We start from the raw sequence: 10,011 nt of genomic DNA on the forward strand, positions 1-10,011 counted from the left end.
GTGAGTGTGCGTGTGTGATGTGTAGGTGTGCGTGTGTGTGCATGTGTGGGAGCACGTGAGCGTGTGCCCCGAGGCGTGTGTGAGCAGAGGGGGAGCAATCCCGAAACCAAAGCCTGCCTTCAGCGACTCTCGGTAACAAGACCTCGTTTCCGTCCCCCTTTCTCCTTCCCTCGCAACCAGTACGTCCTTCACGGCCTCAGATGGACGTGAGCCCGCGGCTCCGCTGACGGGCGTGGGTCCGAAAGAACGCCAGCAGGGACTCGGCAGATATCCATGTGCACACCCACGTGCACTCCAGCGGCTCCCGCTACGGCCAGAAGACGCACGCGAGGTGCCGTGCACCCACAAGCCAGGGGAGCCACAAAGTGTGGTTTACACACGGGATGAAATACCGCGTAGCCTTGAAAGGGAAGGAGGTTGTGACACAGGAGACGGCCCGGATGGACCTCGAGGACACCGTGCTCGGGGACGTGAGCCGCAGTTCACGTACACGAGGCGGGCTAGCGCCGCTCACTCACGGGGACGGAGTGGGGGGCATGGTGGCTGCCGGGGCCCGGGTGGGGGCGGGGAGCTATCATTTAGCGGCTCAGAGATCGTCGCACGGGACGATGAAAGCGTTCGGGGGGCGGGCGGTGGGGATGGTGGCGCGAGAGCGTGGATGTGGTCACTGCCAGTGAACGTACGATCACGAGCGGTCACTGTGGGACATTCTGCGTGACAGGTGCGTGAGCACACGTACACACACACACACACACACGTCAAATGGACCGTGTGCACCAAAACCTCGCCGAAGCGCGGTTCGTTCCGGCAAACCCCAAGGCAAGGCACCGTTGACTTTCGGCCCCTGGCTCTGAAGGTTGGTAAGACAAGGGTTTGACACGAGGCCGCAGTGTGACCCTCACCTGTGCCCGGTGACTCACGGCGTGGCAGGAAGCACGGAAGGGAGCCCCTCTGAGGCCGCAAGGCCGGACCGCGCTCTTCTGAAGACGTCCGGTGCCGACCGTCCCCGAGAGCTCCGCCTCGTCGTCCCAAGGGGGCCTCGGCTTTCTGGGCCCGTGCCCGACGGCGTGGTGCCCGGTAGGACGAGGCGCCACGGCCGAGATTTGCGCGCGCGAGAGGCTGCCCAGGCTGTGGCAGCTACTGAGGTCGTACTGGACTCGGAACTCCCTCGGGGGACCCCCACCCCCTGCTCTTGCTCGCGCTCCTTGTCTGCCTGGCCGAGCGCCTGCGAGGCAGTGAGGTGGGGCGGCCCGCACCGTGTGGTTGGGTGACTGTGGCCAGGAGGGTGCGGGCGGAGCCCCGTCGGGGGACCGTTGCTGGTCTAGGCAGGATGTGACGGGGGCGGGACGAGACTCGGCCTCCTCGGGTTGGGACATGTCTCGGAGGCAGCGCTGTCAGGACACGCCGCCAGGTGACACGTCGGGACGTGCCGTCAGGTGGACGTGGCGTGCGCGTTAAACAGAGCGGACGGGCACGGTCCCGGGCTCTGTGCTCGGTGGATGGCGACGCCATTTCCTGAGATGGGGACACGAGGGAGGAGTGGGCCGGGCTGGGGGCACGCGGGAAATCAGAAGTTTGGTCTGGACACGTGAAATCTGGGATGCCCGCTCACCATGTGGGTGGAGAGGCCAGGCAGGCAGGTGGGCCTGGGGGTCCGGGTTCACGGGAAGCACGTGGGAGAGGCACACTGAGCGGGAAGATGGCCCAGAGCTCCGCACGTCCTAGATCAGGCCCGGAGCGGGGAGCGGGGAGCGGGGAGGGCGCCCAGTGGCTTTGCTGTCAGGGCGGAGCTTACGGGCGGGGGCTGCCAGATGGTCCCACCCACACCACGAGGATGGGACCCACCCTGGGAAGTGTGGTCCCGTGACCCGGAAGAGCAGAGGTCAGGGGGTGACCATCCCACGCCGGGAAGGGAGGAACACCGAGCCTCGCTGCATCTCGGAAAAGCTGTGTCCTGACTTCTTTCAGGAATGTTCTCGGCGACACCACAGCATGAGTTCTCCTGATGGCGTCGTGATGGGGAGACACGTTTGTTTGAAACCTGTTCATAAAAAAACACAATTTTGATTTTGACAAAAAGAAGAATTGATCGAGAAACCCCTGGAACCAAGGACTTGAGGGCGACGAGGACACTTCGTCCCTGTCACCCCTCCTCCCTGCGTGTGGGTTCCATTCGTGCTCGCCGACTTCCTCTCCCGGGTGACACAGCCCGTGCGGCCCCGTCGCCGGAGCCTGGGCACCGGGGAGGGCGGTGTCGGCCGCACCGCGTTTCAGCGCTTAAAGCTGAAGGGAGGGTTCAGGTTGTGCGGAGGTCAGGTGCCTGCCCCGTCCGTCAACTGTACTCAGGGTTTGGAGGGTTCGCGGCCGAGCGCGTACCTCCAGCCGGGACCGCGTGATGGGGGCTGTGGAGCGGACGACCCCTCAGAATAAAAGGGAAGTGCTGCTGGACAAAACGATACATGTTCCTACAAAACCCGGTCAATAAAGACCCGTCTTTTCTTGAGCCGGGGAGGGACCTCCTTCACGGCGGACATAACGCTTCGATTATTTGGCAAATACTCACTCCCCTCCCGCTGCAGGAGGGGCCGTGTGATCCGCACCGTCCGGGGCGGTGGAGGCTTGAAGCCCGTTTCCGTGTTGGGCTCACGCCCTCGTGCGTCGGCCTTCTCCAGCAGCGGCGCACAGGCCACTCGTCCCTCAGGGACGGGAGATGGCAGAGCGGGGCCGTCCCAGCCGCGTGCACATCTGGCACCGGGGTCGGCTCCCCCGTCTGCCCAGCTGCGCTCACACCCGCGGGCGCGCGGAGCCCCCGTCGGAGCGCTGCACGGGGCCGGGGGGCTCCTGACGCAACAGCATTACTGCAGGGCAGCCAGCTGACACGGCTGCCGCGCCTTCCTGTCCCAGCCTCAGCCCCACAGGCTCTCCGGGGCTCAAGTTCACCCTCTTCTCTTTCCCTGATGCCCCTTCGGAGCCACGGACGCGGCCCGTGTCCTCCACCAAACCCCGCACGTCTGCCGCTCGCGGTCTCCCGACCGCTCCTCGTCGGTCCCTGTGTGGTCCTGGCTCGGGCCTCATCGTCTGTGCCCGACGTGACCTCAGCGGCCGCGGTTAGGTTCCAGAACTTGTAAAGAACTGTTCAAGTCGGTAAAGAGAACAATTTGAGTTTTTAGGAGACGGACGCGTGCTTTGAACGGATGCTTCGCGAAAAGAAGGTACAGAAACGGCCAGTGAACACACAGAGGTGTTAAAACCACAATGAGGTGTCACTCCAGACCCACCAGAAGGATAACATTACAAGGACAGACCACACGAGAGTTGGCGGGGAGGCGGGGCGCCCGGGGCCCCACGTGTGGCGGGGCTGGGGCACGGTGGCACGGTCACTTCAGCACATGCTGCAGCGGTTTCCAATGAGTTTGAGCTTATCCGTACAGAACGCCGCAGCCAGAACGAGCCGCTTACCGCACGGCCCCCGCAATCCCACCGCTCGATGTTTCCCTGGGAGAGACGAACACTCAGTCCGCTAGGAAGACTTGGCGTGCAGCGGTTTTTAGCAGCTTTATTCGTGACCTCCCAAACCACCGGGCGGAGAACAGATAAACCCCTCGAGGCAGATCCACTCGACGGAACGTATCGCTCAGTAATAAAAAGGAACAAACTTGATTTTCTCAACCGCGTGCACGACCGAAGCCGTTCAGCTGAGCGCCAGAAGCCAGGCGTGTGCGCTGACTGATGTCCCGTTTGTGGGATTTCAGGCCAGGGAAAAGGAGCCCCCCGTGACATCCAGCAGACCAGTGGTGGCCCGTGGCCAGAGGGGGGCATAGGGGACCGGCCACAAAGGGGCACGAAGAGACGTCTTGGGGTGGTCGAAACGCTTCGTGTGCTGATGGGGATGTTGACACGGGTGAGAACTCACTGAAGGGGGCGCTTCAAGTGGATGGATTTTTATGTCTGGAAATCCTCCCTCAATAGCACTGATGAACAGCCTGTTTTCCCGGCTTCCTCAGTAATCAGTCCTGCAGAGATAGTACCTCCTAGATCACAGATCTGACCGTGTCTCTCCCCTGCATAAACCTCCTGAGGTTCAGGGGCGCCCGGGTGGCTCAGTCGGTTGAGTGTCCGACTTGGGCTCAGCTCATGATCTCAACATTTGTGGGTTCGAGCCCCGCGTCGGGCTCTGTGCTGACGGCTCGGAGCCCGGCGCCTGCTTCGGATTCTGTGTCTCCCTCGCTCTCTGCCCCTCCCCCGCTCACACTCTTTCCCCTAAAAATAAATAAAAAACATTAAAAAAAATTTTTAAAAACCTCCCAAGGTTCCTCTTCCTTTTTGGCCCATTCCAAGCCCCCCGAGCTGCCGTGGCCTCGGATCCGCATGTGCTCTTGGCGTGGCTGAGAGCTGGGCCAGCTGGGTCGGGATGCGCATCTGTACTCCCCCCTGGCTGCGCTCAGGCTCGGCCCGACGGCCCTGTATTCGTCCCCAGGAGCCAGCTTGAAGCTGGCCTTCTCTCGGGGACGCCCCTGGCCCCCCGCTGAACTTCAGGTCCTGTTGTGCTGTGCCAGTGTCCCTAACGCTCTGTGGCAGAAACACCTGGGGGTTTGGGAGACTCTTGCACCGTGAGCACCTGCTAACAGCACCACCCCTGGATGCCGCGCGGGGCCCCGCCCGTGGCAGGTGCTCAGCGAGCTCGGGGAGCGTCGGCCGGGGCAGCGGCTTCGGGGTGTTCTGAGTTCTTGCTCCGCACAGAGCGCTGCCCTCGGGCGGCCCGGTCTCACCTGCTGTCACCGGACACACTCCTGCTTCCTCCCTTTCTGTTTTAGATCAGCTGTTCCATCCCGAGCAGGGAAAGTCCGAGGCCTTCTGCCACACTCACTCGACGGTCCCATTCAAACGGGCTCTTCTCCTGCGTACCTTCCCCCACGATGACATTCGGGGAGAGGAGAAGACTGCTTCCACTTTGCTGGGTGGAACTTGGTGCCAGAACCGATGTAGCTTCAGCCGTGACATCAGCGTCGGGAAAATCTCAGCGTGGCCGGCCGTGGTAGTGACAGAGCGCCGTGAGCCGGGCAACGGGTATCCAAGTAAGACGCAGACGGGGAAGGAGAGGCTGGTCCGGGCGCGCACCTGAGCGCACAGGTGCGAAGGACAGACTAGCGCAGTGTTCCAGGTGGCACACAGGCATTCTGTCTTATGTGGGACCGTTCGTAATTTTAACCTCCCCCTGGCCTTCCCCCCCCTCCTCTTCCATCCCCTTTGTGGCCTCTACAACCGTAGTTGAAAATCCGACCCCAGGAGCCACGTCTGTGGACGCCTCTCTCCAGCCCTCCGTGCCTCCCAGCTCCCTTCCTTCCCAGCTCCGTGTTTTCTCCAGCACCCACCTAGGCCTTTCTCCCAAACACAGCAGGAGACTTGGAGGGGGTCCTACCCGCTTATTTCGCTCACAGAACTTCCTGGAAATTTGTCTCCCTGGATGGAAAACAAGCTCCCACCAGGAGCCTCGCCACATTGGGACAGTGGCTTTTTCTTTTTTTTTTTTCTTTTTTTTAATTAAAAGTTTTTTTTTTAATGTTTATTTATTTTTGAGAGAGACGGAGACAGAATGTGAGTGGGTTAGGGGCAGAAAGAGGAGACACGGAATCCAAAACAGGCTCCAGGCTCCGAGCACAGAGCCCGACGCAGGGTTCGAACTCACAGACCATGAGATCATGACCTGAGCCGAAGTCAGACGCTCAACTGACGGAGCCCCCAGGCGCCCCAGGACAGTGGCTTTTCTTGACTGGGAGCAGACTGGCCTTTGTTGTTTTCTGATGGTTGAGGCGTGGCCCCAGCAGACGGACGGAGGCAGATGTCCTGTGGTGCACATGCTCCTGCCCTTGTGTTGCCGACCAGTGCTCTCTGGAGAGTCAGCTCCCGCCACGGCCTCGGGAAAGGGACGCAGCTTGACTCACTCCGGCGCTAAGAGTAAGCCAGGGCTGGGGGCTCCCCCGAGCCACCTCCTGGAGCGGCCAAAACCCCAGCAGTTTCCCCCACAGGTTCCGCCTTTGGGGAAAAGAGAAGTCGACCTCAGCAGCCTGTGCCTGAGGTCACGCACCGGGGCCCTGTCCTGGAGCTTGGGTTCCCCGGGCCACTCGCCAGCCAGGATCACCTCAGGGCTCTTCCCTCCTGCCCCCCATCGAACCCCGCCGGAACAGGAGGGGGCTGATGGCCCAGTGGGAGGCATGAGATCCAGGCCACCTTGTCTCCAGGGGGGTTCGCAGCCCTGCCGTGGCCTGGTGGGAGCGGGGCTGGGCAGGGTGGCTCCGGACTGCCTCCTGGATCCCTCCCAGGTCAGTTTCCTCTCTGCCAGGCTGCTGTGAGGGCCACGCCGACTACACTGTGCCACCGTGTACGTCCGTGTGGGACCGCGTGTGTCCGTGATCTCGCACGTGCGGCCCACATCGTGCCGGCTTAGAACATCCTGCCCGTCCTCTGACGCTCCTCTCAGCAGTAAAAGTGGCGTGCGTTTCCTCTCCTTGAATCGGTGTGGGCTCGTGACTACCCATCCCGTAGGACAGAAATGGTGCCTCTGAGCTCTCGGCTGGGTGACGAACAGCCCGTCACATCCCGCACCTGTCACTGGAGCCCCTGAGCCGCCGCGAGACACGTGTGAGCCCTCTGAGGTCGCCATGCTGGAGAGACCGCACGGACAGACCCTGAGACTGCAGCCAGCCCGGCTTTCACACTCGTGAGGGAATACACTGGTTCAGGCCCCCAAGATCTGGGGTCTGGCCGGGGTAGCAGCGGATGGGCTGGAACCCGCTTGTGGAGATACGGCCACGTAGGTAAACACAGCAGAGAGATACGAGGCAGTTCCCGTGCAGGGATGTGGCAACAATTGCAATCCCACAGCCCAACGTGCTTTGCAAACGGAAGAGGTGGTTGGTTGTCAAGGTGACTCACGCTCTTCCGATTGTTGTTCTCAAACACTAATACTTCCCTCAGCCGGAGCCAAGGTGCCATGCTTCTCCGGTGGAAGCTTCCGGACAAGACGTGTACAGAGAAGGCCTTGGTCAGGCCACGGACGCTTGTGCGGTGCGGACAGATGTAGGAAGCCACCTGTCATTTCCCTCCGACCATCCGCCCCTGGGCCCACAGCAGATCAGTGGGACGCAGGTGCGTTTCCAGAACCTTGTCCTCGTTGCGTGTCCACAAACCTGGCTCCTCACCTTAGGGTGGCTCCAGGAAGGGGCTTCCTCTGACTATTTCCTCCCGCTGCTCCTTTCGCGGCCTCCACCCTCGCCTACTTTCTCCTGCACCAAAAACTCCCTCCGGGCAGAAATCTTGGTCTGTAGCACCTGACACGGTGCGTGGGTGCCTGTGGAATAGCTGGGCCCCGCTCGTTCTGGCCGACTCCCTCAGCGTGCTCCGAGCAGACCCCCAATTCATACAAGGTTCTGCGTGCGGACAGAGCGGCTCAGGGGACTGTGCGCTGGCCCCCGGTGAGTGCAGACCCGGACGGGGTGGCATTGAGAGAGGTCACCGTCCTCCGTGTCCGCACCTAGTCCGGGGCCAGCTGCTCGTCCCTGACCCTGCCAGCCCACCCACCTCGGTCCCCCTGCACTTCCCAAAACAAGAAGTCATTCTCTTTGGTAAAGACTCTGTCTTTCTCTCTCCCACCTGTTCTTGCCTGGAAACTCTGAAATAAAGTAAACACGCTGCAATTTTTAAGAGCCTTTACGGCAACACCTTTGTGGATGCAGATCGGGCAGATGGAGCCCTGAATTCGGCTGGCCCCCGGGGCGATAGAAATGCCCTCCATTTATTCACCGAAGACCGACCGCGCGCCTCCCGGGTGCGGCTGGGGCACTGGCGCGAGAGAGAAAGTGAGCCCTGGCCTTGCAACGCCTAACTGCGGTTCTTACAGCACACGCTTACACTGCTTTTCCGGAAATACTCACGGCCATGGGAGTATGAGGGGCAGTCTCAGGTCCCTAACACGCCCCATCCCTTCGGAGGTTCTCATGACGCCCAGCGGCGTCCGGAGGGGAGAAGGCCGCTGCTCCTGGCTTCTGCTCCGTGGGCGAGTGGACGCAGTGGTGAGGGCAGGGGAGGACCTTCCCGGGGACACGCTCCTCCGTTCCGTGCGGGTCCCCTGTCACCCCAGGACTCCAGGATCAGGGCGTGTGACGTTCAGATTTGCGGGGACACCCTGTGCGGGAGGCAGGAGCGGGGAGGCCGGAGAGGCCGGGAGGAGGAGGGAGGTTGGCCGGGAGACCCTCTCGCCCGCGGTGCAGTCTGAGAGCGTTGATGGAGCGGCCTATGGGGCAGATGTACCTGCCGCCGGGGGGACTCGGGACGCAGCCGCGGGGCCGATGCCATCACGTTCCTGAAGGAGGAGGCCTGACAGGTGCCCCTTCACGGCCACCTCGAGCCCCGTCACCATCCCCTTCAGTCCCCGCGTGAAATACAAGTCAGCATGAATTTCCCCCGGTTTGTAGTGGTTCGTGGAAACTGACGGAAAGGCTCGCGGTCACTCCACAAGTGGATGGAAAGTGAACTCTGCTTCTCCAGGGACCCCGTGTTGCCCGCGCGCTCTCTTTCAACCCCCACGGCTCCCGCCTGCTGGCAGCACGGCCGGCCGGGGAGGGGGTGACCCCCAAACACCTGAACCACCGTGCGCTCTGCTGAGGAGACTTGAAATCCGCCCTCGGTCCCCGACGCTCCTCTCAGCCAGACACTTGGCCACGTCCGGCCCCGGGTCCCCAGGCCGCTGCCCGAGCTCCAGACGGTGATAGGGGTGCCCTTCACGTCCCGCTGCGCACTTGCCCAGCTCCATCCTTGCGGGGAAGCCGCGTCTCCTCGGTGCAGGGGCAGGTGCGGGGAGAGGGATGGGGCCGCGTTCGCACAGCGCCGGCGAACCGGGCTTCCCGCCTTGTCCCACCTCTGCCCCAATGCCAGCCTGCCCTCCCCGTCCCTTCCCGTCCCATCGTAGAGATGCAGGGCCCGCGGTGGGCAAGGAGGGAGGCGGCGGGGCGAGGCCGGAGCCGGGGACCGGTGTGCGCGTAAGTCTAGAGCCCCGTCTGGTCCCGCGGTTTCTGATTCAGACGTGGGATAAGTTACCTGATTTCAGAACGCGGTGCGAGCAGGACTCTGCTGTGTGTCTGGCAGGGGGGAAGACCGAGGGGGTGTCGCCCGCCCGTGTCACCCGTGCTCAAGTCCCAGGGGGCGAGGGTGAGCCGCCAGAGCCTCGCTCCAGAGGCCCCTGTTCTGTCTGCTTCGGACGGAAGTTCCCTCCCAGATCTTCACGAACCCGCGGCAGCCGCTGGGTGGCTGTGTGGGACACTTCTCTGCGGGTGGCATTCACCTCGTGTGAAACGACCCGTTTACCAGCGGACGGGGCGGCCGTGCCCAGTATACTGATGGTGCCGTGCGACCACCTTGCGGCTCCCCAACGTCTCGTCACAAATCCCACCCTGTTCCCAGGAAGGAGTAGCCCCCGCCTTAGCCCCTGGCGGCCCCCAGTCCGCTGTCTCCACGGTCCGCTTGTTCCGGGCGGCCCATACCGAATGGAATCACAGCACGGCGCCTACCTGGCTTGCTTGCCTTGGTTGCAGCCCAGCTCGTCCCCGTTGCAGCCCAGTCCCCGTTGCAGCCCAGCTCGCTACCTCGTTCCTCTCGTGGCTGAGTGACGTTCCGCCACTTACCCGTTTATCCGGCGGTGACCCTTCGCACTGTGGAATCGAGCCGGTCGCCGTCCCCGGCGCTGCGGTGAAGGTCGCGTGCGGGGGTGTGGGCCCCTGTTTTCAGACCAGGGGCGAGCTCCGCAGTGGAGCTCCTGAGCCGTCTGGTAATCCCACGCGCCACCCCCCGAGGAACGGCCGCGTTCCCGCGGGGGCCGCCGCCCGGCCTGCCCACCAGCCGCGTGGGAGCGCTCCGGCTTCTCCACATCCTCCCACAGGAGACATTTGAGCGCCTGCATCCACCGCTCACGGTTTGAGGAAGTGGGCTCTCGCTGAACCGTTTTCCTCCTTCGCGCTG

At 62.8% G+C, this 10,011-nt stretch overlaps 1 long non-coding RNA gene across 1 annotated transcript; it reads right to left on the reverse strand.

The window, feature by feature from the left end:
- Positions 1-90: 90 nt before the first annotated feature.
- On the reverse strand, positions 91-9,995 carry LOC124517217 (uncharacterized). The gene is made up of 2 exons (XR_006963378.1): positions 9,678-9,995; positions 91-2,041 (listed from the first exon to the last, which is right to left on the reverse strand). It is a non-coding gene; the product is annotated as an uncharacterized LOC124517217 (long non-coding RNA).
- Positions 9,996-10,011: the final 16 nt, after the last annotated feature.

Source organism: Lynx rufus, unplaced genomic scaffold (genome assembly GCF_022079265.1).
Source record: "Lynx rufus isolate CCGP_SWC_20201006 ecotype Redwood Valley unplaced genomic scaffold, mLynRuf1.p SCAF_21, whole genome shotgun sequence".
NCBI classification, from domain to species: Eukaryota; Metazoa; Chordata; class Mammalia; order Carnivora; family Felidae; genus Lynx; species Lynx rufus.